Source organism: Biomphalaria glabrata, chromosome 3 (assembly GCF_947242115.1).
Source record: "Biomphalaria glabrata chromosome 3, xgBioGlab47.1, whole genome shotgun sequence".
In the NCBI taxonomy this organism is placed as follows: Eukaryota; Metazoa; Mollusca; class Gastropoda; family Planorbidae; genus Biomphalaria; species Biomphalaria glabrata.
Window position 1 is genome coordinate 34803041 of NC_074713.1, and position 27474 is coordinate 34830514.

General features: G+C 38.9%; 1 protein-coding gene across 1 annotated transcript in view; it reads left to right on the forward strand.

Annotated features, from left to right (window-relative positions):
* The first annotated feature begins 3073 nt into the window (after positions 1-3073).
* The window catches only part of LOC106057026 (transmembrane protein 196-like), a 40567-nt gene continuing 16166 nt past the window's right edge, over positions 3074-27474 (forward strand). Inside the window, exon 1 of the mRNA XM_013214047.2 lies at positions 3074-3472. The gene's annotated coding sequence lies outside the window, so the exon portion shown is untranslated. The remainder of the gene's footprint in view (positions 3473-27474) is intronic.

A 27474-nucleotide genomic window follows, 5' to 3' on the forward strand; every position in this document is an offset into this window, starting at 1 on the left:
AAAGAAAAAAAGAATAAACACTAATTCCTTCCACTTAAGCATTTAGTACCTTAGATTACCAATCCGAAATGAAATTTTTGTGTTAAGTTCTAAATGACAATGTACATCGCGATTAGAATAGAAAGTCTCTTAAGTCCCCTAACAGTCTAGAAAAACCACAGCTCACGTCGTGTCGTTTTACAATGTATATTTTGCATAAACTATTGGCCTATTACTGGCTTGGAAGAAAATATTTGCTGTATAACTTCTCAAATGGTTACGTTCAGACATTTAATATTGAAATCAGTATATTCATCATGGCTTTAGTACGAAACATCAAGTGATGTAAAATCTCTGCGTTATAGGGCAAAAGATGTACTCTGTAACAAAGCATCCACACTGCATAGCCACCAACCAATCGCTAATTTCTTCTCGCGATCACCATAGAAACACACACACAATCCAAAACACATACCACCAACCTCCTTCAAGAGTCAGAATTTTTTTCTGAACAGACATCCGCGATGACCACACTTTTGACATGATGACCTTTATTTTTACTAGAAGAAGACTATGTGTACTTTACACTAAAAGCCCCGTTGACCTTGACCTGAAGTGTCGAATAGTTAGTTTAAATATTGAGCAGAGAAATAAATATCACATGACACTGCATCAAAATTACAGCATCAAGAGCATATGTCACTTTTCTCTGGAACTGATTTCTCCACGACACAGGTCTATGATGCTGATTCCGCACACAAAATCCCCGGAGTCACCTTCAGAAAAAAAAAGCTCTTTCAATGTGAGCCTAGGTGAGTTTTCAAATATTTTCCGATGCGAGTTTTTCGAATAAAGACAAAATAACAACCTGCATTGTCTCAAGAAGTACTTATTATTTTGTGTATGATTGTGTGTGTGTGTGTGCGGGCGAGACCATCTAAATATATAATTCTCTTCTTCGCTCAAGAAGAAGAAGTAAAGGATAGATCACACTTTTATTTCTGCGGATAGAGTTATCCCACGAGCTTTACGAGCCTTGCGTGTAGCGAAGTCATACAGTGTATCATGAAAATTTTATTTCCTACATAGATCACGCTCAATAGTAACGATCAACAAATGTTTCAATTTATCTACGAGAATTGTTGAACTAAAGCAATTCTTCATTAGTTTGAGGCGCGAGAAGCTTCTTTCACCAGATTACACAATTACGGCTAATGCATAATGCCGTTTTTATTTATCATCTGTAGTATTGGCATTTTCCATATTGAATAACACCCCAAAATGACAATTTTTGTATATATATTTCAGGAGATTTGTATGAGTTTTCAAAAGATTTTTAATAATTTCCGGAGATTTCCATGACTTTTTCATATTGTTACGAATCTCCCTATCCAGGCTCGCTGCAAATGGCACCAAACGACACCACCAACTTAAAGAACTTGACAACTCTGGGCTTCAAAGTAACGTAATAGTTTAATGTGAATAAATAACAGCCAACACTGTACAATTGGCAACACGTACACTGTACAAATATCTCTCCGATAACACCGTTCCGCCGTATCAACTCTTGCACTGGCCTCTCCGTCTCGTTCCGGGCTTGCACTGGGTTCAACAGTTCAGGACTGACTTCACACACTAGGCTCGTTGTGTCGGACTCGATCGCAGACCAAGATCAAGACGCCGTTCGTCTCAACTGTACTTGACAGTACTCCGCACTGAACCGTCGTAATGCTCCGTACAGAACCACACCGTTGAACTGTGCTGTAGTCGACCGTGTTCTGAACTCCTGTCGTGAACCCGCTTTCTGAACCGTCTTGACTGCGACACCTCCGCTCTTTAAATAGGGTCCCTACTGGCCTTCTAGAACCGGACAGAACGTCGCTCGACCATTCTGGGACGCTCCTGAGCTCTGTTCACGACGCCGATCCTACTCGAACCTTCATGTTGTTAACTCGTCTCGGCCGATCGTCGTAACTCGTCACGGTTGACCGCTCGTCTGGCGCTGGCCTGGGGCGATTTGCGTCGGCTGACTACACTCACACCACTACCCCCATCTGTGCCACCACCAGGTTTATAACAATATATTTTGCAATTTCATGAGATTTCCAGAAGCTCCTGGTAAATCAGGCGGCCGCGAGAAATCTGTTATAAGTTATAATATGGTTTAATTTAATAATTTACACATAGAATTAGCGCGGGTCCTATGAAAGTGTGGGGCCCACTGCGGTCGAATAGGTTGCTATGGCCTATGGCAGGCCCTGCAAAATAGCGGCGTATGTTACGCCGCCGGTCGACTAGTTCGTTATATTGGTCTCGGTGTGGAACGACTCAGAAGATTGTTAACTTAAAAAGTTTTATGATGCATTTTTAGATAGATATACTTTTTAGATACTTTTTTTTTGTTGTTGTTGCTTAAGTATTTTTAATCAAGTAATTTTTCCGCAAGTGAATAGCTCAATTTTGATTCTTGAATTTTAATGCTCAGAGCAGAAGACTGATAAAGCAAATCAGATGAACACTGTTTAAGGTTCATACTGATGCGAATTTATTCCCAGATATAATTTGTTACTTTCTAAGACGCTGGTCTGCTAAATTGCAAGACGCCAGTGTCCTCCATTTCATAGAAACAAGTCTTCTTGTTTTGAAGACATGAATTTGTCTTCTTGATTTGAAAACACTAATATGTCTTCTTGTTTTAAAGACAATTCATCTGTCTTCTTGATTTCTAAGACTATAATCTGTATTCTTGATTTGAAGACATTAATCTGTCTTCTTGATTCGAAGACATTAATCTTCTTGATTTCTAAGACATTAATCTGTCTTCTTTATTTCTAAGACATCGGTTTGTCTTTCTTTTCCTTTGTTTCTGACTCAAGCTGTTAAAAACAACAAACTGGACATGTCGACCACTCGTCGCATGAGGATTTCTTTTTCTACACAAGCCAAATACAGGCGTTCTGAGTCTGGTAGATGAAGCCTCTAGTCTCATCGATTTTTTCCCATCAAATTGAACACTTCCAGGCGCGAACACATCTTCACACTATACACACACACGTTCACATGCACACACACACACGCACACACACGCACACAGACACATCGGTTCCGTGAGCAATATTGCTCTCCTCACTGTAAGCCTGTCCCAGCTCGCGGGGACGTCATCAAGGAGTAGAGATCTAGTAAGGAACGACAACTCTTAACTCAGTGTAACTCTTGGCTGTGTTGAAATTGGCGTTCGATACAGCTGCCTTTCAGTGAGAAGCAAAAAAACAAACCAATTCAAAGACAGGATCATTGTCGACACTCTACACACTAAACTTCTGCTCTACATTAAGACCAATTTCACAACAACTCTAGAAGCAATCGTACTTGAGTGCCAGTATTCCTGGTTTCAGTTTTAAAACGTGGGAATTTCGATTTCATCTCACGAACTGGTCAGACTAGTGCATGATGTCAGGAAAAGATGTGTAAATCATTTCACTTGGAAGAAAAGGTCAGTTTATTTTTTCCCTCTGTTCTTCGTAATGAACTAAAATAGCTGTCATTGTAAATCAATATAACGAAATATGAAAACAATTGGCAAACATTTGGAATCATGTTTACTATTACTAACCACGGAAATATAAGATTACATATCTAGAAACAGTTATATAGGCCTTAGGCCTATGACATTACGTTGAGTGACTGTCCATTCTCTATATTCATACACTAGTAAGGCCTGTTTTATTTATTTATTTAGATTCTATTCATTTACATATATATATATGGCTCCTTTTGTCTCGAAAGGCAATGGATGCGCCCAAGTGAGTCACTGGTTTTGGCTTAATCTTGAGACGGGGCAGAATCTGGTGTGGCTAATCAAGCCAATTCTAGAACGGCAGACTTTGCCACAATTCGTACATGTGTATGCCTCTGATTTAGGGCTAGCAGACAGGGCAGCTTTCTTTTTTTCCCTCTTGATTAAAGCCGCTTCAATTCTTTTGTTCTCAGCAAGGGTTGTCCCAGCACGCACAGTCTGTCTCCATGCACTCCGGTCTTTGGCTATGTTTTCCCACATACTTTCACTGATGCCTGAGGCTCTCATGTCTCGCTTGCAGACATCTCTATATGTTAGTCTTGGGCGGCCCTTGGGTCTGACTCCTTCCACAAGCTCAGCATATAAGATATCTTTCGGGATTCTACCATCTGGCATGCGGGTGACATGTCCGAGCCAGCGTAATCTTCTGTGTGTCAGGAGAGCATACATGCTGTTCATATTGGCCAATCTCAAAACTTCCTGATTGGAGACATGGTCCCTCCAAGAGATGCCCATTATGCGTCTCAGGCAGCGCAAGTGGAAACTATTCAATCTGTGCTCTTGGTACATGTATGTTGACCAGCTTTCACTGCCATAAAGGAGAGTGCTCACAACACAGGCGTTGTAGACTAGGATTTTGGTCGCTGTGGTCAATTTACCATTTTCCCAGACGCGCTTGGAGAGTTTTGCTAATGCTGTGGTAGCTTTTCCTATCCTTTTTGTCAGCTCGATGTCTAAGTCTAGGTTACTGACAATTGTTGAACCCAAGTAGGTAAATTCCTGCACCACTGAAAGGGTGTGGTTCCCAATTTGTATTATAGGTATTTCTGCGACGTCTTGTGCCAGGATTTCGGTCTTGGAGAGACTTATAGTAAGGCTAAATTCTTGACAAGCAGCTGCTAAGGCGTTCACTAGCTTCTGTAGACCTCCTTGTGAGTGAGATACGAGTGCCGCGTCATCGGCAAACAGCAGCTCCCTTATCAAGATACGACGCCTTTTCGTTTTGGCTTTAAGACGTGCCAGGTTAAAGAGCCTTCCATCGGATCTGCTATGGATGTATATTCCGTCTTCCAGGGATTTAAAAGCACTGGATAGTACGACTGAGAAGAAGATGCCAAATAGTGTAGGGGCCAGTACACATCCTTGTTTTACACCGCTCTTAATGGAGAATGGCCTGGAGGAAGAACTTTCAAACTGAACGGTGCCCTGCATGTTTTCGTGAAAAGCTGACACTAGTTTTCTTAACTTATTTGGGCAGCCGATTCTCTCTAGTACAGCAAACAGACCGCTTCTGCTAACAAGGTCAAAGGCCTTGGTCAAATCAATAAAAGCTATGAAGAGGGGCTGCTTTTGTTCTCTGCTCTTCTCCTGTAGCTGCCGCAGAGAGAAAATCATATCTGTTGTAGATCTACCTGCCCTAAAGCCACACTGCGACTCTGGATAAACACGATCTGCCAGGATCTGTAATCGCTCTAGTAATACTCTAGCAAAAGCCTTTCCGACTATGCTAAGCAGTGAGATGCCTCTGTAATTGTTACAATCAGAGCGGTCGCCTTTATTTTTATAAATTGTAACAATGTTGGAGTCTTTCAATTCCTGGGGGACCATTCCTTGTTCCCAGCACAAGCTTAGCAGTTCATGGAGTGGTTTGATTAGGGCATGTTTTCCAGCCTGAATTACTTCAGCAGGAATGCCATCTCCTCCGGGTGTTTTCCCATGTGCAAGCATGTCAATGGCAATGCTCAGCTCCTTTACTGAGGGCGTTTCGTCTAATTCCGTCAAAACTGGAAGTGATGGGAAGTTGGAAACAGCATTTGGTGAGATGGCGTTTTCAATCTGGTAGAGTTCTGCATAGTGTTCTACCCATCGTTCCATTTGCAGCGCACGATCACTGATGATTGAGCCATCTTTTGACTTGAGCGGAGCACACTTGCTGGTGTGAGGTCCAAAGGCTTTTCTCATGCCCTCATATAGTCCTCTTATGTTACCACAGTCGGCACAAGATTGAATATCTTCGTATATATATATATATATATATACACGTTGTGTATGTAGATAAAAATCATGTGTTTATACAATCCGTTAATCAAAACCAAAGGAGGTGATTTATATTTTCAAACAACCATCTCAACACAATCTAAAATCTATTTATTGCTATAAAAAAAAACAAGCTTGGAACCTCAGCGTGCTGTTCAAAAGATATTGCTCTACATGGAGAGTCAATAGGATCTTTTAGAAACGCTTCAGTTTTTAAAGTTTAACATCATCCAATTTGAATTTCTTTTAAAATCAGAAATGTAAAAATGTTTTTGAACAAAACAAAATGGTTTGATTAAAAGAAATAAATAAAATTAAAATAGAGGCCAAAGATTTTAGTCTTTAAGCTACCAAGATCTTATTTTTGCTAGATTATTTTGCATTTGCAAAAATCCACCGTTTTGTGTACAGTTGTTGGCCTATTTACAATTTGAAACACACGCTGAACATTTGCAGGTCTTTATAAAATAATAATATATTGTACACAGACAACACAAAAACATAGCGGTCCATTAAGGAATACATTCAAGAGAATCACGAACGATTAACTGTTTTTTTTTCAACCAAGTCATTTTTTTATACTCATAATGAACAAAATAACGTTAAAATAATAGACGTACACATTCTTGAGTCAACAAAACCAGAAACTAATTACACTGAGCTTTTGGGGCTAAAGTTTGAGTCTGGAATTGTATGCTTGATATTTACTGAAAGAAGAAATCAATTTGAATTGTGTTGCTATTTTTAAAGTAAGATCTTTTGTTTGCCTCACTGCACACGTAGCACGCTTGTACTGCCTACTTACTACACTACTCTTAAGTCAGTGTTTCTCAAACCTTTACCACATGAAGCATTCGTTCGCGCTCACATTAGACCGCTAGGGCAAGGAGGTTGTCTAGAAAATTGTTCTTACACTAAGAAGAGCGCATGTAAAAAAAAAAACAGTTGAAGTAAAAGTGATTGGATGATATCGAACTGTTTGTTTTTTAATTCAATCTGAGTAATTTATTTGCATGAAGTCTGGAGCGCACTTTTCATCCTAGTAAAATAAAATTAGCAGGTCAAATTATGTCTAATAAAGAAGGGAGAGATAGACCATACGAGGGTAATGCACCTCTTAGTGCTAAATACGATGACTTTGTCAGGGGGTTTTGCTTTCGGGTTCATATAGGGTATGATGTGCTTCCCGGGCTCCCCGCCTGAACAGTGTTCATTCACTTCCTGCTGGGGTTGTAATTTGGCCGGGCTCGTCTGTCCTGACACCCCGGACAGTTTATTGGTTAATATGTAGATGCAACACAAATACTGACTATATGTGAACTTATATCAGTTAAATAACAATAGTGTAAATGCAACAATTTAATGAATAAATAATGTAACAGGACATGACAGATGAATGGTTTGGTAATTAGTATTATACAAGGTCAAATACAAACAAGCAGCTTATTCAAAATAACATAGCACACCTTAATCTCAGTGCCATAATTCGATCAGGGCTCGCGAAGCCCACACACAAACATTCACAACGCCATGGGTGCACGGACCACACCAAAACAAATCAGGCTGACTATCACTGAGTCCCAAGCCTGAGTCCCTAAACAAGAAAAATACGCATTCCTTGAGACCTCCATTTACAATGTTATATTAGTAACGATTTCAAAAAGAACAAAGCAAATTAAACTAACTTACCCAATACTTAAGAAAACACAAAAGAAAACTCCTACAAAAGATCCGCCATCAGCACAACCACAACAGAGGCAAAGAAGCAATGACATCAACAAAGCGCGTCCTTAGGAACTAGAGCGCACAAACCATTATTGTGCACAAAAGAGAAACATCGCACAAGAAGCAACTCTAGATGCGCACGACAGACTTGTCGTTGACTATGTCACACAATAGTCGTGAACCTAACGATATCACACTGATCACACTGATCTAAGAACTTGTGAAGAAAGACTTAACGAAGACGTATTGAAATGTCTCCTTCAAAAAGTTGTGACTCGATATTGTCGCAGACTCCTCGGTGTAGATTTTAACGGTCCTAATTGTAAGATAAAATGACGTCATTTTACTAGTTTTATGTTGGCACACGGATTTATAACTAAGCCTTCTCAGACGTCTATCATCCCCCTTTTTTTTCTAGTTTGAGAAACTCTGCACTCTTAGCAGTGACAGAAACAAAAATAACTTTTAATCCTTTCAAATTTAATTAATAAATTATAGTAACATATTTTTAAAACCCCAAAAATGAGTTGTAAAGGTTTGAGACCCCCCCCCCCCATTAAGTAAGAAATAATGCGAACTTTTTAAAATCTTTATAAAAGCTCTTTAAGTAAATATACAATTAAATATCATCAGCTTTGTCCGTGCAAACACTTGTCATCACACCTGCAGTATTACAACATACGCTTGTATCAACAGCAATACACTCAGCAAACATCATTACAATGTAACCTTGACAAGCAAACGAGATGAAACGTCAGAATGTTTCCTTCACTAGGACATGTTTGGTGAGAGATGAAACAAATAGCCTGAAGAAATGATTATCAGCAATCAATTTGAGTTTCAAAGCAGACGATACCTCCATTTAGTAACGCTAGGTGTGACGTCCACGCCAGACGATCGTGATGTCATGCCGGGAATGAAGTTTGACGTCTGGTTGGCATGGTCTTAGGTCTGGGTAGAGGTTTCCCTGTGAGCAATTATTTATGAAGTCACACATACTCAAGTATACACAACGAGAATGAGATTCTAGAAATAGGACAAAAGTCAAGACATTGTGTTAGGGGAACCTTGAACTTGGAGTGTGATCATGTGATCTTCTAATTATAGATTCGATGAAACTATTTCAATGAATAATGTTGCAAACTGAGAATTATGTTCCAATAATTCCTTTTCAAAGCTTCACTGCTTGATAACTGATTCCAGTTGGTCAAGTTTGTCTAATTCAGTCGACAATGTCGTGATAAGTTTGACCAGTAGATATTAGGCTTATAATATTGCGACCACTGGCGGATCAAGAACTTTGGAGTGGGGGAGGGGCGATTCTTTTCCAAACCCTATCCCTAACACCCAGTAAACCCTATCCCTAACACCCAGTAAACCCTATCCCTAACACCCAGTAAACCCTATCCCTAACACCCAGTAAACCCTATCCCTAACACCCAGTAAACCCTATCCCTAACACCCAGTAAACCCTATCCCTAACACCCAGTAAACCCTATCCCTAACACCCAGTAAACCCTATCCCTAACACCCAGTAAACCCTATCCCTAACACCCAGTAAACCCTATCCCTAACACCCAGTAAACCCTATCCCTAACACCCAGTAAACCCTATCCCTAACACCCAGTAAACCCTAACCTTATGCATAAACGTGCGTATATATATATATTAACACGAAGTAGTCCTTCCTTCAGCCTATTGCATATTTCGGAAAGAGACAGCTGGAGATTTCTTACTAATGTCGCTGGACACACATTTGAGACTCCAGACCTTGCCGAAGACAGGCGAAGATAGGGAAAAGTGAAGTTAAATAGACCCCGGGCGGACAACGGCTCTGTCTGCATTAGTGGGTGTCAACTGGGTCTGCGTAGACACGTGAAACACTGCAGTCATCTTTGATCTTAGGACTCGAAGAGAATTCTTCATATACAATTTTTTAATAATACATATTTCATATTCTCGAAATAACACATACATTATGGGAAGGACTGGCCCCGAGAATCATTCCCCTGAACAACACATAATCCTATGAAGTCTACTTTTATGCATAACATTGTCATTTGATCCTAGAGTATTGCACTTCTGAGTAGTGCCCAACTTTAAAATGAAGTTAATGTGTTTTAACGAATCGGTGAGAATACATTTATAAATACTAATGGAAAGCGGGCTTATAACATTATAATTCTAATTTAACCCATTTCCTCCCCATCTCTTTTAGCCCCGTTCCTCTATTCAATAGCAGTGCCGTTTTTTTTTTGTTTTTTGTTTTGTAAGTGGATTAGAGATGGAAATCAAACCTATGTTTTAAAGTTCGGGTTCGGTTTGGAAAAACTATGTACATCTAATAATAATCTAATAATGATGTCCCTTGAAAAAAGTCTCTCAACAACGTGCTATTTGTTTTCAGTTCTCCGTCATACAAATGTGAGTTGCATGTCTTATCAAACAAAACCTTGCCTCTACTTAATCAGTAGACAGCACTTCATATTTGGACACATCATCTCTGTGTTCTGAACACATCATCTCATGGATCATCTCATGGTTCTGAACACATCATCTCATGGTTCTGAACACATCATCTCATGGTTCTGAACGCATCATCTCATGGTTCTGAACGCATCATCTCATGGTTCTGAACGCATCATCTCATGGTTCTGAACACATAATCTCTTGGTTCTGAACGCATCATCTCGTGGTTCTGAACACATCATCTCATGGTTCTGAACACATCATCTCTTGGTTCTGAACACATCATCTCATGGTTCTGAACGCATCATCTCATGGTTCTGAACACATCATCTCTTGGTTCTGAACGCATCATCTCATGGTTCTGAACACATCATCTCATGGTTCTGAACACACCATCTCATGGTTCTGAACACATCATCTCTTGGTTCTGAACACATCATCTCAGGGTTCTGAACATAATGTCACAAGACGCTACCAGTGTGCTGGCGCCTGCTTTAACTGGTCGTGGTCTAGGGTGATTCTGGAGGCCCGACTGTTGACGCTGGAACTTTGGTGACTTTAGCCCTGTCGCGATTTGGTGTTTGTCTATATAATTAACATATAAAACTAAACACCGGAATATAGTTAGAAAAACGTAGGCGTATAACTTTATTTACATTCAATATAGAATCTTCCAAATCAAACGTTTACATACAGGTACATCAACAACTGGTGACTAAACTCAGATCTCTAATGACTATGAACGTTAGATTCTGCTATAGTTTTCTCGTACAATTTTAGGAAGACATGCAGGAGCGGGAAATACGACCGTCCGCTCTACAAAACCCACGCTCACTGTCCGTTCTTTTTCAGAGCAAAAAAAGTCCCACGTGGACTACACCGCAACACAGTGGTTACGTCCCCTTGCATCATCAGTGACGCATAACCTCAGTGGTTACGTCTACATGCATCATCGGTATCTGACCAGTGATGACGTAGGCCGCGTCAACTGCCCCTTTCCCCAAATTTCCCAGGTCACCCCCCCTTCGTTATAGCCTAGGCCCCCTGGTCACGTGACAACAAAATAAACATTAAAGCACAAAAAAAAAATACTTATTTCCCCTTCCAATAATAAAATAAATCTAATTCAACTAATTAAAATATATTAAAAACATAAATAATTGCATTAGATCTAAAATATAAATAACAGTAAACAAACTTAAAACTTTCCACAATAACTAAGGCCATGGTAGTTGACTGCGGTTGTTCTGCTACACACACACAAACGGGTGTGGGCTCACAGCGGTTTGTGACACACATCATCTCAGGGTTCTGAACACATCATCTCATGGGTTCTGATTCAACACCTCACCACAGAGGTTATGTCTGACTTGACACATTTTCTAAGAACTCTTGCAGCCAGTTCGCTATGACATCCAGCCATACTTCTGGTGGTATCAGTAGTCACGTCAACTAATTTCTATCAAAGAAGAGACACTTTCTCCATGAGCAGGTCTTTGCCAGTGGTGGTGCATGCATGCTCCTCATAGTTGCTATCTATTCTGTGATTTTAAAATTGCTTTTTTACCGCGAATAAGTAGCAAGAGTTGAGCGGTATCAGATATGTCGGCAGCAATAGAAAACATTTCAGACTTCGCTGCACTAACTCTTAGTTTTAGATTAAGATTTCTAATTGTTATGGAAATAGGGTGGCGGGTTCACCTGCATTCTTTTCATGACATATTTCGTCCATCACTGCTAGTAAACCTTTTTTACGCATTCGCCGTCAAAGAATGGCTTCATTTCACTACTTAAATTGTGATCAACTCTGTAGCCTGCCCTTACCGCCGAATTATTTACTTGTCCCTTCTTGGTAACTATTCTCGACAATCCTCCAATCTCTAGACGTAACTTAGAAATGTGATCTTTGCGGTTCAAACTACGAAATACGCCACATTTGTTTATGTTTTTGATTTCATAGTTCTGTTTAATGTTACGTTCTATAGAAACAGTCACAAAAAAAAAAAGTTCTATACAAATGAAACACCTGCTCACTTGTCCAGGTAGTTCCTACATTCAGAGTCTACTTTTCGAATTCAAATATCCCATTTCATTAACACACAAATATTAAATGCACGGTGCCCTTCGTGTTGATACCAAAGGTAGACAACCCAAACTGACGCAGGATGTCAAAGATACGGCGAACTTAAGACAGCAGCAGAATTTTGCAAGAAGTAAATATAACTGTCAAAGCATGTCGCCAGTAGCATAGCTACGGATTCGGGGGCCATGGGGGGGGGGGGCTTGTCCTCTTTAGGGGGTCCCTGCATTTTTACATTTGACATCATGACATGAGATAATGTACTTAATAAATATATGTCTTATGTGTGGAATACTTGCAACATGGTCACTGACTTATATAACAACGTGAATATCGAGATTACATGGCAGTGGCGTAATATTTATGTAAATAAAATAATTCTGGGTACTCAATTGGGCCCCCCAACCTCAAGTAGGAGACCGGGGGGACTTTCAAATTTGAATCCCCTTCCCCTGCCTTCGCTACATGTCGCTGCAAACTAAGCTTTTTTTTTCTTATAAGAATATTGCAAAAAAAAAAAATTAGTTCGGTTAAGGTAATGACATTTAGTTCGGTTAATACCAATCAGTTTTAAAGTTCGGGTTACTTTTGGTTCGGTCGTAAGTTCGGTTCGGGTTCAATTCGTTTCCCATCTCTATAAAGTGAACGCCCTGGACAGGATTGTTGTGGAGGCCCTTTACCCCCAGCTTCAATCTAAATGCCATTTAATAATACAATATAAAAACATATTTCTGATGAATGGAAATTATGAAATAGAATACTTGTAAACTTAATATAATTTCTTATTTTATTATATTAACTATGCATCTTTCCTTAAAATTTCATATACTTAAAACAATGACGTTCTGGACAGTTTTGCCAAGCTTTCCGCCCCTAGTACTCAGTCTACACGTATAAACTACTCTGTCTACACGTATAAAGTACTCTGTCTGCACGTATAAACTACTCTGTCTACACGTATAAAGTACTCTGTCTACACGTATAAACTACTCTGTCTACACGTATAAACTACTCTGTCTACACGTATAAACTACTCTGTCTACACGTATAAACTACTCTGTCTACACGTATAAACTACTCTGTCTACACGTATAAAGTACTCTGTCTACACGTATAAACTACTCTGTCTACACGTATAAACTACTCTGTCTACACGTATAAACTACTCTGTCTACACGTATAAACTACTCTGTCTACACGTATAAACTACTCTGTCTACACGTATAAACTACTCTGTCTACACGTATAAAGTACTCTGTCTACACGTATAAACTACTCTGTCTACACGTATAAACTACTCTGTCTACACGTATAAACTACTCTGTCTACACGTATAAACTACTCTGTCTACACGTATAAACTACTCTGTCTACACGTACAAAGCACTCTGTCTACACATACAAAGCACTATGCCTACACGTACAAAGCACTCTGTCTACACGTATAAAGCACTCTGTCTACTCGTATAAGGTACTCTGTCTACTCGTATAAAGCACTCTGTCTACACGTATAAAGCACTCTGTCTACACGTACAAAGCACACTGTCTACACGTACAAAGCACTCTGTCTACACGTACAAAGCACTCTGTCTACACATACAAAGCACTATGCCTACACGTACAAAGCACTCTGTCTACACGTATAAAGCACTCTGTCTACTCGTATAAGGTACTCTGTCTACTCGTATAAAGCACTCTGTCTACACGTATAAAGCACTCTGTCTACACGTACAAAGCACACTGTCTACACGTATAAAGTACTCTGTCTACACGTACAAGGCACTCTGTCGACACGTATAAGGTACTCTGCCTACACGTATAAAGCACAAATTCTTCGCATTAAAATAATTATTGAGTCATTGCAATACGTCAAACAAAAACATGAACACAACGAGTTTACTTGTGAAACAAAACATTTCATTTGTATGACATTCTCTTTCATCAACACTTTTTATTTTACCAATCCATCTCATTCCATCTAAACATAATGACATTTCAACTTGCCAGCTAGGAGATTAAATTAGTTTTCCTAATAAACGGGCATCAGCCATTGGCACAATCGGGCCATAATAAGATCGATAGGAAGGATTTCTTTTGGCTAGATTTACCGTGGACAAACAATGCTTGGAGCTTCTATTTATTTTGGCAGACAAAAATACAAATCATAGGCTTCAATTGTCCGACTAAATAACCGTCTGGCTTTTCTTCGCTACAGTTAACAGAAATGTGTCGTCCGTTTTGTCAGTCATTTGGTGTGGTGACCCCAGCACTATTGTACCATGCCTGTTGTTAATTAATTATAGATTGGCTAATGTACCAATGAAACCGAGTACGAAATTCAAGTCAGAGATTTCCCAAAAGTCATTCGAAAGAAAAGTTTGAATTTATTAATGAATGTATAACTATTAATAGATCAGCTATTTATAGATTAGCTGACAAGGAGAGAAACAACTAAGAGGCCAATTTTTCGTGATGCCCGAACCACGGCCCGCGGGCAATATCAGGCTTGTGACCCGGTGATATCCTGCCCTACGAAAATTGAGTGCACCGTATATAATGAAACCGTAGAGAATTAGTTGTAGTTGACGTGATCATTTTCTATTGGACGTGATCATTTTCTATTTGACGTGATCATTTTCTGTTGGACGTGATCATTTTCTATTTGACGTGATCATTTTCTGTTGGACGTGATCATTTTCTATTTGACGTGATCATTTTCTATTTGACGTGATCATTTTCTATTGGACGTGATCATTTTCTATTTGACGTGATCATTTTCTGTTGGACGTGATCATTTTCTATTTGACGTGATCATTTTCTATTGGACGTGATCATTGTTTTTAATGAGGCCCGTAATTTATGGTCGAAAACTTAAACGACCCACATGCCGGGATTTGGTAGCACTGACATAGACAATGATTTTCAACACATTTAAGTTATTAGCGCTTATAGCATTAATGTGACGCAATACAAAAAGTTGTTCAAAAGAAATGGAAAACCAGTGACTTGTCAGAATTTAAGTCATTGGTTAACATGCAGGACTAGATGCATGACGCGTAGGACGTGATCATCTTCTTTTTTGAAGTAATGTCTGTATTATATAAGAAGAAGAAGAAAAGTTAAGTGTTAACAAAACAGAAAAAAATTGACTGCTAAGTTTGTTGTGCGGACCACATTGAACTATTTAGCAGCAAGTTGTGAACCTCTCCAGCAGAGCTAAATCTTGACCTCATGCTACAAAACACAATTTACTCAGCGTGTACGGGCTGTTAGTCACCAGACGTTATTGATTGCAGTCCACAGACAAAAAAGATAATTGCTCGCGTCTGTGGTGTATCAATGTTTGATTTGTATTTTATGTGTCTAAAAATATATTCCACTAGTTCTAGCAAGATGAAAACCATGTCAATGCCATACTTGGAATAATCTTCCTACATGGTACATAACCAGAAAGAAAATTATAAGACCAAAGAATTTTGAAGAATTTAAGAGCTTCACTGTGAATGAACAGGGCTAAAAATGGAGCTTACAAAAGATTGGAGGAAAAGAACATGACTTACATAAGTATGGAGAAAGAGAAATGACTTACATAAGTAAAGAGAAAGTGAAATGACTTACATAAGTATGGAGAAAGAGAAATGGCTTACATAAGTATGGAGAAAGTGAAATGACTTACATAAGTAAAGAGAAAGTGAAATGACTTACATAAGTAAAGAGAAAGTGAAATGACTTATATAAGTAAAGAGAAAGTGAAATGACTTACATAAGTAAAGAGAAAGTGAAATGACTCACATAAGTAAAGAGAAAGTGAAATGACTTACATAAGTAAAGAGAAAGTGAAATGACTTACATAAGTAAAGAGAAAGTGAAATGACTTACATAAGTAAAGAGAAAGTGAAATGACTTACATAAGTAAAGAGAAATAGAAATGAGTACGTGACATTAAACCGTCACCAAGTTCTGTCTGACAACTCGGCAGCTAAATGTGAGAAATGCTGGACCAAGTGATTTTGTCAATATCTTCATTACATCCCATGAACATCAACAAGCGGTACAACAAACAGACAACTGGAACCTTTCCTTGTGAATCTCAGGTCGAGAAAATCATTGAAACATAGTGCACAAACATATAAACAACGAATTGTTTCCCAAACATATTTCTGAGAACTGCATCAAAACAAAACCTCGCCTCAGGGCTACACAATAGAGTTGACATTATTGTATTGAGCATTGGCTTTCTGTTTGTTGAGTTTTATGCATGCTAATTAAATAACAACGTCCCGCCCTTTCCCCCGACAATGCTAACTCAAGAGTATGCACTACGGAAGTAAATACGGGATTTTGTTTTTGAAGGGAAGGCTAGAGATCTCAGACCAACTCTTGCCCATGAATTAATACTTTACAGCTTGGCTATCTCTAGAGACTTGTAGAAAGCAGAACAAATAGGTTTCCAATATAATACTTCATGTTATATTGTGAGAAGCTTGCAATGAAACATTTCCAGATGATCAGATCAGCAATTAGTCATGCAGTAGAAACAAAGCAAGATTCCTTTTAATCTATGTGTGTGTATTGTTTTGAATGTAAGATTGTGTCTGCGTGTTTATAGGTATGATATTGTGTCTTATAGTTTCTTCGAGTCCGAAGATTAAAGATAAGTGCAATGTTTCACATGACTATGCTTACCCAGTAGTGACCTGCATGTTTTACCACTCTACTGCCTTACCCAGTAGTGACCTGCATGTTTTACCACTCTACTGCCTTACCCAGTGTAGTGACCTGCATGTTTTACCACTCTACTGCCTTACCCAGTAGTGACCTGCATGTTTTACCACTCTACTGCCTTACCCAGTAGTGACCTGCATGTTTTACCACTCTACTGCCTTACCCAGTAGTGACCTGCATGTTTTACCACTCTACTGCCTTACCCAGTAGTGACCTGCATGTTTTACCACTCTACTGATGCAGCCAAAGCCTAGTTTATATTTAGACTAAACGAGCTAGTATTTTCTCCTCGTTTTATTTTAGGATTCGCTAAGCATCGAACTAATTTTTTGTTTACCTAAACAACAAAGACAAATAACGGAGACAGATACAGTCAGTCTTATTTTCTAAATGTTTTTTAAAATACATTTAAAAAGCGATCACCCAGATACCCACTTCTATCTCTCCCTACCCCTTTCCAACTGGTCCAGACAAGTGATAGGATCAAAGCCTATTACAAACGCTAAACAATTATTTTAATCGCACATATTTATTATTGTTAGTCTAGATCTATTACAAATTTTTAAGTACATGACTGATCCAAACTAATTGATACACTTGATATAAGCTTTATTTTTTAAAATAAGTTTTTTTTTATTTATTTTGCTTGTTTCTATATGTGATAGAAATAAGGAAAAACCATCCAAAGAATACAAAACATATTGGCTTGCGGACCATTAGATCTATGATCTTTCAGGAAGTGAAGTCTAACTACCGAGACAATTCTTAGACTTAACACTGACATATGCATGTACTTGGAACGAATGACAAATACATTGGTCTCTCTTCATAAATATAGATATGACAACTAAATATAGCTTTCCAACTAAATGTGACTGATGAAAAAATCGTGACAAATTTGTCGCCCAGTATCGCCTCAACTAAATCAACAACAGCTGCATTAACTAAGTTACGGAGTTATACTTCACATCCCGATCTTCCTGAATTGTAAGAACAGTATCGATCTTACTGTGGTAATCAAATTGCCCGATACTTTTCAACTTCGATTTCATCCTTCCGTTATAGAATCCAGAGTGAGGCAATGCAACTCTAACATGATCACGTCTGAATAGAATTACGTCGATACTTGTTCCAGGATGGTTGGGGTGCTAATGTTTTCAGTAGCCTAGGGACACACACACACAAAGGCGCATAAAAACATTCTGGAATGAAAACAAGAGAGATAATAGAATTGGGCGACGCCTGGAAGTGCTCTTGAGCAGCATCTACGTCTCGCCTAGTGATGCATTGAGGCAGCAGTCTTTCTTCGTCCTGCTCAGAGTAGGGCCGCAATAAATATCTATCAACATCTCCTTGACTTGATCTGCTGTCTTCTATTCATTCTGGACTTGATCTGCTGTCTTCTGTTCATTCTTAACTTGATCTGCTGTTTTCTGTTCATTCTTGACTTGATCTGCTGTCTTCTGTTCATTCTTGACTTGATCTGCTGTCTACTGCTCATTCTTGACTTGATCTGCTGTCTTCTGTTCATTCTTGACTTGATCTGCTGTCTTCTGTTCATTCTTGACTAGATCTGCTGTCTTCTGTTCATTCTTGACTTGATCTGCTGTCTTCTATTCATTCTTGACTTGATCTGCTGTCTTCTGTTCATTCTTGACTTGATCTGCTGTCTTCTATTCATTCTTGACTAGATCTGCTGTCTTCTGTTCATTCTTGACTTGATCTGCTGTCTTCTATTCATTCTTGACTTGATCTGCTGTCTTCTGCTCATTCTTGACTTAATCTGCTGTCTTCTGTTCATTCTTGAGTTCATCTGCTGTCTTCTGTTCATTCTTGACTTGATCTGCTGTCTTCTGTTCATTCTTGACTTGATCTGCTGTCTTCTGTTCATTCTTGACTTGATCTGTTGTCTTCTATTCATTTTTGACTTGATCTGCTGTCTTCTGTTCATTCTTGACTTGATCTGCTGTTTTCTGTTCATTCTTGACTTGATCTGCTGTCTTCTGTTCATTCTTGACTTGATCTGCTGTCTTCTGTTCATTCTTGACTTGATCTGCTGTCTACTGCTCATTCTTGACTTGATCTGCTGTCTTCTGTTCATTCTTGACTTGATCTGCTGTCTTCTATTCATTCTTGACTTGATCTGCTGTCTTCTGTTCATTCTTGACTTGATCTGCTGTCTTCTATTCATTCTTGACTTGATCTGCTGTCTTCTGTTCATTCTTGACTTGATCTGCTGTCTTCTATTCATTCTTGACTTGATCTGCTGTCTTCTGTTCATTCTTGACTTGATCTGCTGTCTTCTGTTCATTCTTGACTTGATCTGCTATCTTCTATTCATTCTTGACTTGATCTGCTGTCTTCTGTTCATTCTTGACTTGATCTGCTGTCTTCTATTCATTCTTGACTTGATCTGCTGTCTTCTGTTCATTCTTGACTTGATCTGCTGTCTTCTGTTCATTCTTGAGTTCATCTGCTGTCTTCTGTTCATTCTTGACTTGATCTGCTATCTTCTGTTCATTCTTGACTTGATCTGCTGTCTTCTGTTCATTCTTGACTTCATCTGCTGTTTTCTGTTCATTCTTGACTTGATCTGCTGTCTTCTATTCATTCTTGACTTGATCTGCTGTCTTCTGTTCATTCTTGACTTGATCTGCTGTCTTCTGTTCATTCTTGACTTGATCTGCTGTCTTCTGCTCATTCTTGACTTGATCTGCTGTCTTCTATTTATTCTTGACTTGATCTGCTGTCTTCTGCTCATTCTTGACTTGATCTGCTGTCTTCTATTCATTCTTGACTTGATCTGCTGTCTTCTGTTCATTCTTGAGTTCATCTGCTGTCTTCTGTTCATTCTTGACTTGATCTGCTATCTTCTGTTCATTCTTGACTTGATCTGCTGTCTTCTGTTCATTCTTGACTTGATCTGCTGTTTTCTGTTCATTCTTGACTTGATCTGCTGTCTTCTATTCATTCTTGACTTGATCTGCTGTCTTCTGTTCATTCTTGACTTGATCTGCTGTCTTCTGTTCATTCTTGACTTGATCTGCTGTCTTCTGTTCATTCTTGACTTGATCTGCTGTCTACTGCTCATTCTTGACTTGATCTGCTGTCTTCTGTTCATTCTTGACTTGATCTGCTGTCTTCTATTCATTCTTGACTTGATCTGCTGTCTTCTGTTCATTCTTGACTAGATCTGCTGTCTTCTGTTCATTCTTGACTTGATCTGCTGTCTTCTATTCATTCTTGACTTGATCTGCTGTCTTCTGTTCATTCTTGACTTGATCTGCTGTCTTCTATTCATTCTTGACTTGATCTGCTGTCTTCTGTTCATTCTTGACTTGATCTGCTGTCTTCTATTCATTCTTGACTTGATCTGCTGTCTTCTGTTCATTCTTGACTTGATCTGCTGTCTTCTATTCATTCTTGACTTAATCTGCTGTCTTCTGCTCATTCTTGACTTAATCTGCTGTCTTCTGTTCATTCTTGAGTTCATCTGCTGTCTTCTGTTCATTCTTGACTTGATCTGCTGTCTTCTGTTCATTCTTGACTTGATCTGCTGTCTTCTGTTCATTCTTGACTTGATCTGTTGTCTTCTATTCATTTTTGACTTGATCTGCTGTCTTCTGTTCATTCTTGACTTGATCTGCTGTTTTCTGTTCATTCTTGACTTGATCTGCTGTCTTCTATTCATTCTTGACTTGATCTGCTGTCTTCTGTTCATTCTTGACTTGATCTGCTGTCTTCTGTTCATTCTTGACTTGATCTGCTGTTTTCTGTTCATTCTTGACTTGATCTGCTGTCTTCTATTCATTCTTGACTTGATCTGCTGTCTTCTGTTCATTCTTGACTTGATCTGCTGTCTTCTGTTCATTCTTGACTTGATCTGCTGTCTTCTGTTCATTCTTGACTTGATCTGCTGTCTACTGCTCATTCTTGACTTGATCTGCTGTCTTCTGTTCATTCTTGACTTGATCTGCTGTCTTCTATTCATTCTTGACTTGATCTGCTGTCTTCTGTTCATTCTTGACTAGATCTGCTGTCTTCTGTTCATTCTTGACTTGATCTGCTGTCTTCTATTCATTCTTGACTTGATCTGCTGTCTTCTGTTCATTCTTGACTTGATCTGCTGTCTTCTATTCATTCTTGACTTGATCTGCTGTCTTCTGTTCATTCTTGACTTGATCTGCTGTCTTCTATTCATTCTTGACTTGATCTGCTGTCTTCTGTTCATTCTTGACTTGATCTGCTGTCTTCTATTCATTCTTGACTTGATCTGCTGTCTTCTGCTCATTCTTGACTTAATCTGCTGTCTTCTGTTCATTCTTGAGTTCATCTGCTGTCTTCTGTTCATTCTTGACTTGATCTGCTGTCTTCTGTTCATTCTTGACTTGATCTGCTGTCTTCTGTTCATTCTTGACTTGATCTGTTGTCTTCTATTCATTTTTGACTTGATCTGCTGTCTTCTGTTCATTCTTGACTTGATCTGCTGTTTTCTGTTCATTCTTGACTTGATCTGCTGTCTTCTATTCATTCTTGACTTGATCTGCTGTCTTCTGTTCATTCTTGACTTGATCTGCTGTCTTCTGTTCATTCTTGACTTGATCTGCTGTCTTCTGTTCATTCTTGACTTGATCTGCTGTCTACTGCTCATTCTTGACTTGATCTGCTGTCTTCTGTTCATTCTTGACTTGATCTGCTGTCTTCTATTCATTCTTGACTAGATCTGCTGTCTTCTGTTCATTCTTGACTTGATCTGCTGTCTTCTATTCATTCTTGACTTGATCTGCTGTCTTCTGTTCATTCTTGACTTGATCTGCTGTCTTCTGTTCATTCTTGACTTGATCTGCTGTCTACTGCTCATTCTTGACTTGATCTGCTGTCTTCTGTTCATTCTTGACTTGATCTGCTGTCTTCTATTCATTCTTGACTAGATCTGCTGTCTTCTGTTCATTCTTGACTTGATCTGCTGTCTTCTGCTCATTCTTGACTTAATCTGCTGTCTTCTGTTCATTCTTGACTTGATCTGCTGTCTTCTGTTCATTCTTGAGTTCATCTGCTGTCTTCTGTTCATTCTTGACTTGATCTGCTATCTTCTGTTCATTCTTGACTTGATCTGCTGTCTTCTGTTCATTCTTGACTTGATCTGCTGTCTACTGCTCATTCTTGACTTGATCTGCTGTCTTCTGTTCATTCTTGACTTGATCTGCTGTCTACTGCTCATTCTTGACTTGATCTGCTGTCTTCTGTTCATTCTTGACTTGATCTGCTGTCTTCTATTCATTCTTGACTTGATCTGCTGTCTTCTGTTCATTCTTGACTTGATCTGCTGTCTTCTATTCATTCTTGACTTGATCTGCTGTCTTCTGTTCATTCTTGACTTGATCTGCTGTCTTCTATTCATTCTTGACTTGATCTGCTGTCTTCTGTTCATTCTTGACTTGATCTGCTGTCTTCTATTCATTCTTGACTTGATCTGCTGTCTTCTGTTCATTCTTGACTTGATCTGCTGTCTTCTATTCATTCTTGACTTGATCTGCTGTCTTCTGTTCATTCTTGACTTGATCTGCTATCTTCTATTCATTCTTGACTTGATCTGCTGTCTTCTGTTCATTCTTGACTTGATCTGCTGTCTTCTATTCATTCTTGACTTGATCTGCTGTCTTCTGCTCATTCTTGACTTGATCTGCTGTCTTCTGTTCATTCTTGACTTGATCTGCTGTCTTCTGTTCATTCTTGAGTTCATCTGCTGTCTTCTGTTCATTCTTGACTTGATCTGCTATCTTCTGTTCATTCTTGACTTGATCTGCTGTCTTCTGTTCATTCTTGACTTCATCTGCTGTTTTCTGTTCATTCTTGACTTGATCTGCTGTCTTCTATTCATTCTTGACTTGATCTGCTGTCTTCTGTTCATTCTTGACTTGATCTGCTGTCTTCTGTTCATTCTTGACTTGATCTGCTGTCTTCTGCTCATTCTTGACTTGATCTGCTGTCTTCTATTTATTCTTGACTTGATCTGCTGTCTTCTGCTCATTCTTGACTTGATCTGCTGTCTTCTATTCATTCTTGACTTGATCTGCTGTCTTCTGTTCATTCTTGAGTTCATCTGCTGTCTTCTGTTAATTCTTGACTTGATCTGCTATCTTCTGTTCATTCTTGACTTGATCTGCTGTCTTCTGTTCATTCTTGACTTGATCTGCTGTTTTCTGTTCATTCTTGACTTGATCTGCTGTCTTCTATTCATTCTTGACTTGATCTGCTGTCTTCTGTTCATTCTTGACTTGATCTGCTGTCTTCTGTTCATTCTTGACTTGATCTGCTGTCTTCTGTTCATTCTTGACTTGATCTGCTGTCTACTGCTCATTCTTGACTTGATCTGCTGTCTTCTGTTCATTCTTGACTTGATCTGCTGTCTTCTATTCATTCTTGACTTGATCTGCTGTCTTCTGTTCATTCTTGACTAGATCTGCTGTCTTCTGTTCATTCTTGACTTGATCTGCTGTCTTCTATTCATTCTTGACTTGATCTGCTGTCTTCTGTTCATTCTTGACTTGATCTGCTGTCTTCTATTCATTCTTGACTAGATCTGCTGTCTTCTGTTCATTCTTGACTTGATCTGCTGTCTTCTATTCATTCTTGACTTGATCTGCTGTCTTCTGCTCATTCTTGACTTAATCTGCTGTCTTCTGTTCATTCTTGAGTTCATCTGCTGTCTTCTGTTCATTCTTGACTTGATCTGCTGTCTTCTGTTCATTCTTGACTTGATCTGCTGTCTTCTGTTCATTCTTGACTTGATCTGTTGTCTTCTATTCATTTTTGACTTGATCTGCTGTCTTCTGTTCATTCTTGACTTGATCTGCTGTTTTCTGTTCATTCTTGACTTGATCTGCTGTCTTCTATTCATTCTTGACTTGATCTGCTGTCTTCTGTTCATTCTTGACTTGATCTGCTGTCTTCTGTTCATTCTTGACTTGATCTGCTGTCTTCTGTTCATTCTTGACTTGATCTGCTGTCTACTGCTCATTCTTGACTTGATCTGCTGTCTTCTGTTCATTCTTGACTTGATCTGCTGTCTTCTATTCATTCTTGACTAGATCTGCTGTCTTCTGTTCATTCTTGACTTGATCTGCTGTCTTCTATTCATTCTTGACTTGATCTGCTGTCTTCTGTTCATTCTTGACTTGATCTGCTGTCTTCTGTTCATTCTTGACTTGATCTGCTGTCTACTGCTCATTCTTGACTTGATCTGCTGTCTTCTGTTCATTCTTGACTTGATCTGCTGTCTTCTATTCATTCTTGACTAGATCTGCTGTCTTCTGTTCATTCTTGACTTGATCTGCTGTCTTCTGCTCATTCTTGACTTAATCTGCTGTCTTCTGTTCATTCTTGACTTGATCTGCTGTCTTCTGTTCATTCTTGAGTTCATCTGCTGTCTTCTGTTCATTCTTGACTTGATCTGCTATCTTCTGTTCATTCTTGACTTGATCTGCTGTCTTCTGTTCATTCTTGACTTGATCTGCTGTCTTCTGTTCATTCTTGACTTGATCTGCTGTCTTCTGTTCATTCTTGACTTCATCTGCTATCTTCTGTTCATTCTTGACTTGATCTGCTGTCTTCTGTTCATTCTTGACTTGATCTGCTGTCTTCTATTCATTCTTGACTTGATCTGCTGTCTTCTGTTCATTCTTGACTTGATCTGCTGTCTTCTATTCATTCTTGACTTGATCTGCTGTCTTCTGTTCATTCTTGACTTGATCTGCTGTCTTCTATTCATTCTTGACTTGATCTGCTGTCTTCTGCTCATTCTTGACTTGATCTGCTGTCTTCTATTTATTCTTGACTTGATCTGCTGTCTTCTGCTCATTCTTGACTTGATCTGCTGTCTTCTATTCATTCTTGACTTGATCTGCTGTCTTCTGTTCATTCTTGAGTTCATCTGCTGTCTTCTGTTCATTCTTGACTTGATCTGCTATCTTCTGTTCATTCTTGACTTGATCTGCTGTCTTCTGTTCATTCTTGACTTGATCTGCTGTTTTCTGTTCATTCTTGACTTGATCTGCTGTCTTCTATTCATTCTTGACTTGATCTGCTGTCTTCTGTTCATTCTTGACTTGATCTGCTGTCTTCTGTTCATTCTTGACTTGATCTGCTGTCTTCTGTTCATTCTTGACTTGATCTGCTGTCTACTGCTCATTCTTGACTTGATCTGCTGTCTTCTGTTCATTCTTGACTTGATCTGCTGTCTTCTATTCATTCTTGACTAGATCTGCTGTCTTCTGTTCATTCTTGACTTGATCTGCTGTCTTCTATTCATTCTTGACTTGATCTGCTGTCTTCTGTTCATTCTTGACTTGATCTGCTGTCTTCTATTCATTCTTGACTTGATCTGCTGTCTTCTGTTCATTCTTGACTTGATCTGCTGTCTTCTATTCATTCTTGACTTGATCTGCTGTCTTCTGTTCATTCTTGACTTGATCTGCTGTCTTCTATTCATTCTTGACTTGATCTGCTGTCTTCTGCTCATTCTTGACTTAATCTGCTGTCTTCTGTTCATTCTTGACTTGATCTGCTGTCTTCTGTTCATTCTTGAGTTCATCTGCTGTCTTCTGTTCATTCTTGACTTGATCTGCTATCTTCTGTTCATTCTTGACTTGATCTGCTGTCTTCTGTTCATTCTTGACTTGATCTGCTGTCTTCTGTTCATTCTTGACTTGATCTGCTGTCTTCTGTTCATTCTTGACTTCATCTGCTATCTTCTGTTCATTCTTGACTTGATCTGCTGTCTTCTGTTTATTCTTGACTTGATCTGCTGTCTTCTATTCATTCTTGACTTGATCTGCTGTCTTCTGTTCATTCTTGACTTGATCTGCTGTCTTCTGTTCATTCTTGACTTGATCTGCTGTCTTCTGTTCATTCTTGACTTGATCTGCTGTCTTCTATTCATTCTTGACTTGATCTGCTGTCTTCTGCTCATTCTTGACTTGATCTGCTGTCTTCTATTTATTCTTGACTTGATCTGCTGTCTTCTGCTCATTCTTGACTTGATCTGCTGTCTTCTATTCATTCTTGACTTGATCTGCTGTCTTCTGTTCATTCTTGAGTTCATCTGCTGTCTTCTGTTCATTCTTGACTTGATCTGCTATCTTCTGTTCATTCTTGACTTGATCTGCTGTCTTCTGTTCATTCTTGACTTGATCTGCTGTTTTCTGTTCATTCTTGACTTGATCTGCTGTCTTCTATTCATTCTTGACTTGATCTGCTGTCTTCTGTTCATTCTTGACTTGATCTGCTGTCTTCTGTTCATTCTTGACTTGATCTGCTGTCTTCTGTTCATTCTTGACTTGATCTGCTGTCTACTGCTCATTCTTGACTTAATCTGCTGTCTTCTGTTCATTCTTGACTTGATCTGCTGTCTTCTATTCATTCTTGACTAGATCTGCTGTCTTCTGTTCATTCTTGACTTGATCTGCTGTCTTCTATTCATTATTGACTTGATCTGCTGTCTTCTGTTCATTCTTGACTTGATCTGCTGTCTTCTATTCATTCTTGACTTGATCTGCTGTCTTCTGTTCATTCTTGACTTGATCTGCTGTCTTCTATTCATTCTTGACTTGATCTGCTGTCTTCTGTTCATTCTTGACTTGATCTGCTGTCTTCTATTCATTCTTGACTTGATCTGCTGTCTTCTGCTCATTCTTGACTTAATCTGCTGTCTTCTGTTCATTCTTGACTTGATCTGCTGTCTTCTGTTCATTCTTGAGTTCATCTGCTGTCTTCTGTTCATTCTTGACTTGATCTGCTATTTTCTGTTCATTCTTGACTTGATCTGCTGTCTTCTGTTCATTCTTGACTTGATCTGCTGTCTTCTGTTCATTCTTGACTTGATCTGCTGTCTTCTGTTCATTCTTGACTTGATCTGCTGTCTTCTGTTCATTCTTGACTTGATCTGCTGTCTTCTGTTCATTCTTGACTTGATCTGCTATCTTCTGTTCATTCTTGACTTGATCTGCTGTCTTCTGTTCATTCTTGACTTGATCTGCTGTCTTTTATTCATTCTTGACTTGATCTGCTGTCTTCTGTTCATTCTTGACTTGATCTGCTGTCTTCTATTCATTCTTGACTTGATCTGCTGTCTTCTGTTCATTCTTGACTTGATCTGCTGTCTTCTATTCATTCTTGACTTGATCTGCTGTCTTCTGCTCATTCTTGACTTGATCTGCTGTTTTCTGTTCATTCTTGACTTGATCTGCTGTCTTCTATTCATTCTTGACTTGATCTGCTGTCTTCTGTTCATTCTTGACTTGATCTGCTGTCTTCTGTTCATTCTTGACTTGATCTGCTGTCTACTGCTCATTCTTGACTTGATCTGCTGTCTTCTGTTCATTCTTGACTAGATCTGCTGTCTTCTGTTCATTCTTGACTTGATCTGCTGTCTTCTGTTCATTCTTGACTTGATCTGCTGTCTTCTATTCATTCTTGACTTGATCTGCTGTCTTCTGTTCATTCTTGACTTGATCTGCTGTCTTCTGCTCATTCTTGACTTAATCTGCTGTCTTCTGTTCATTCTTGACTTGATCTGCTGTCTTCTGTTCATTCTTGACTTGATCTGCTGTCTTCTATTCATTCTTGACTTGATCTGCTGTCTTCTGTTCATTCTTGACTTGATC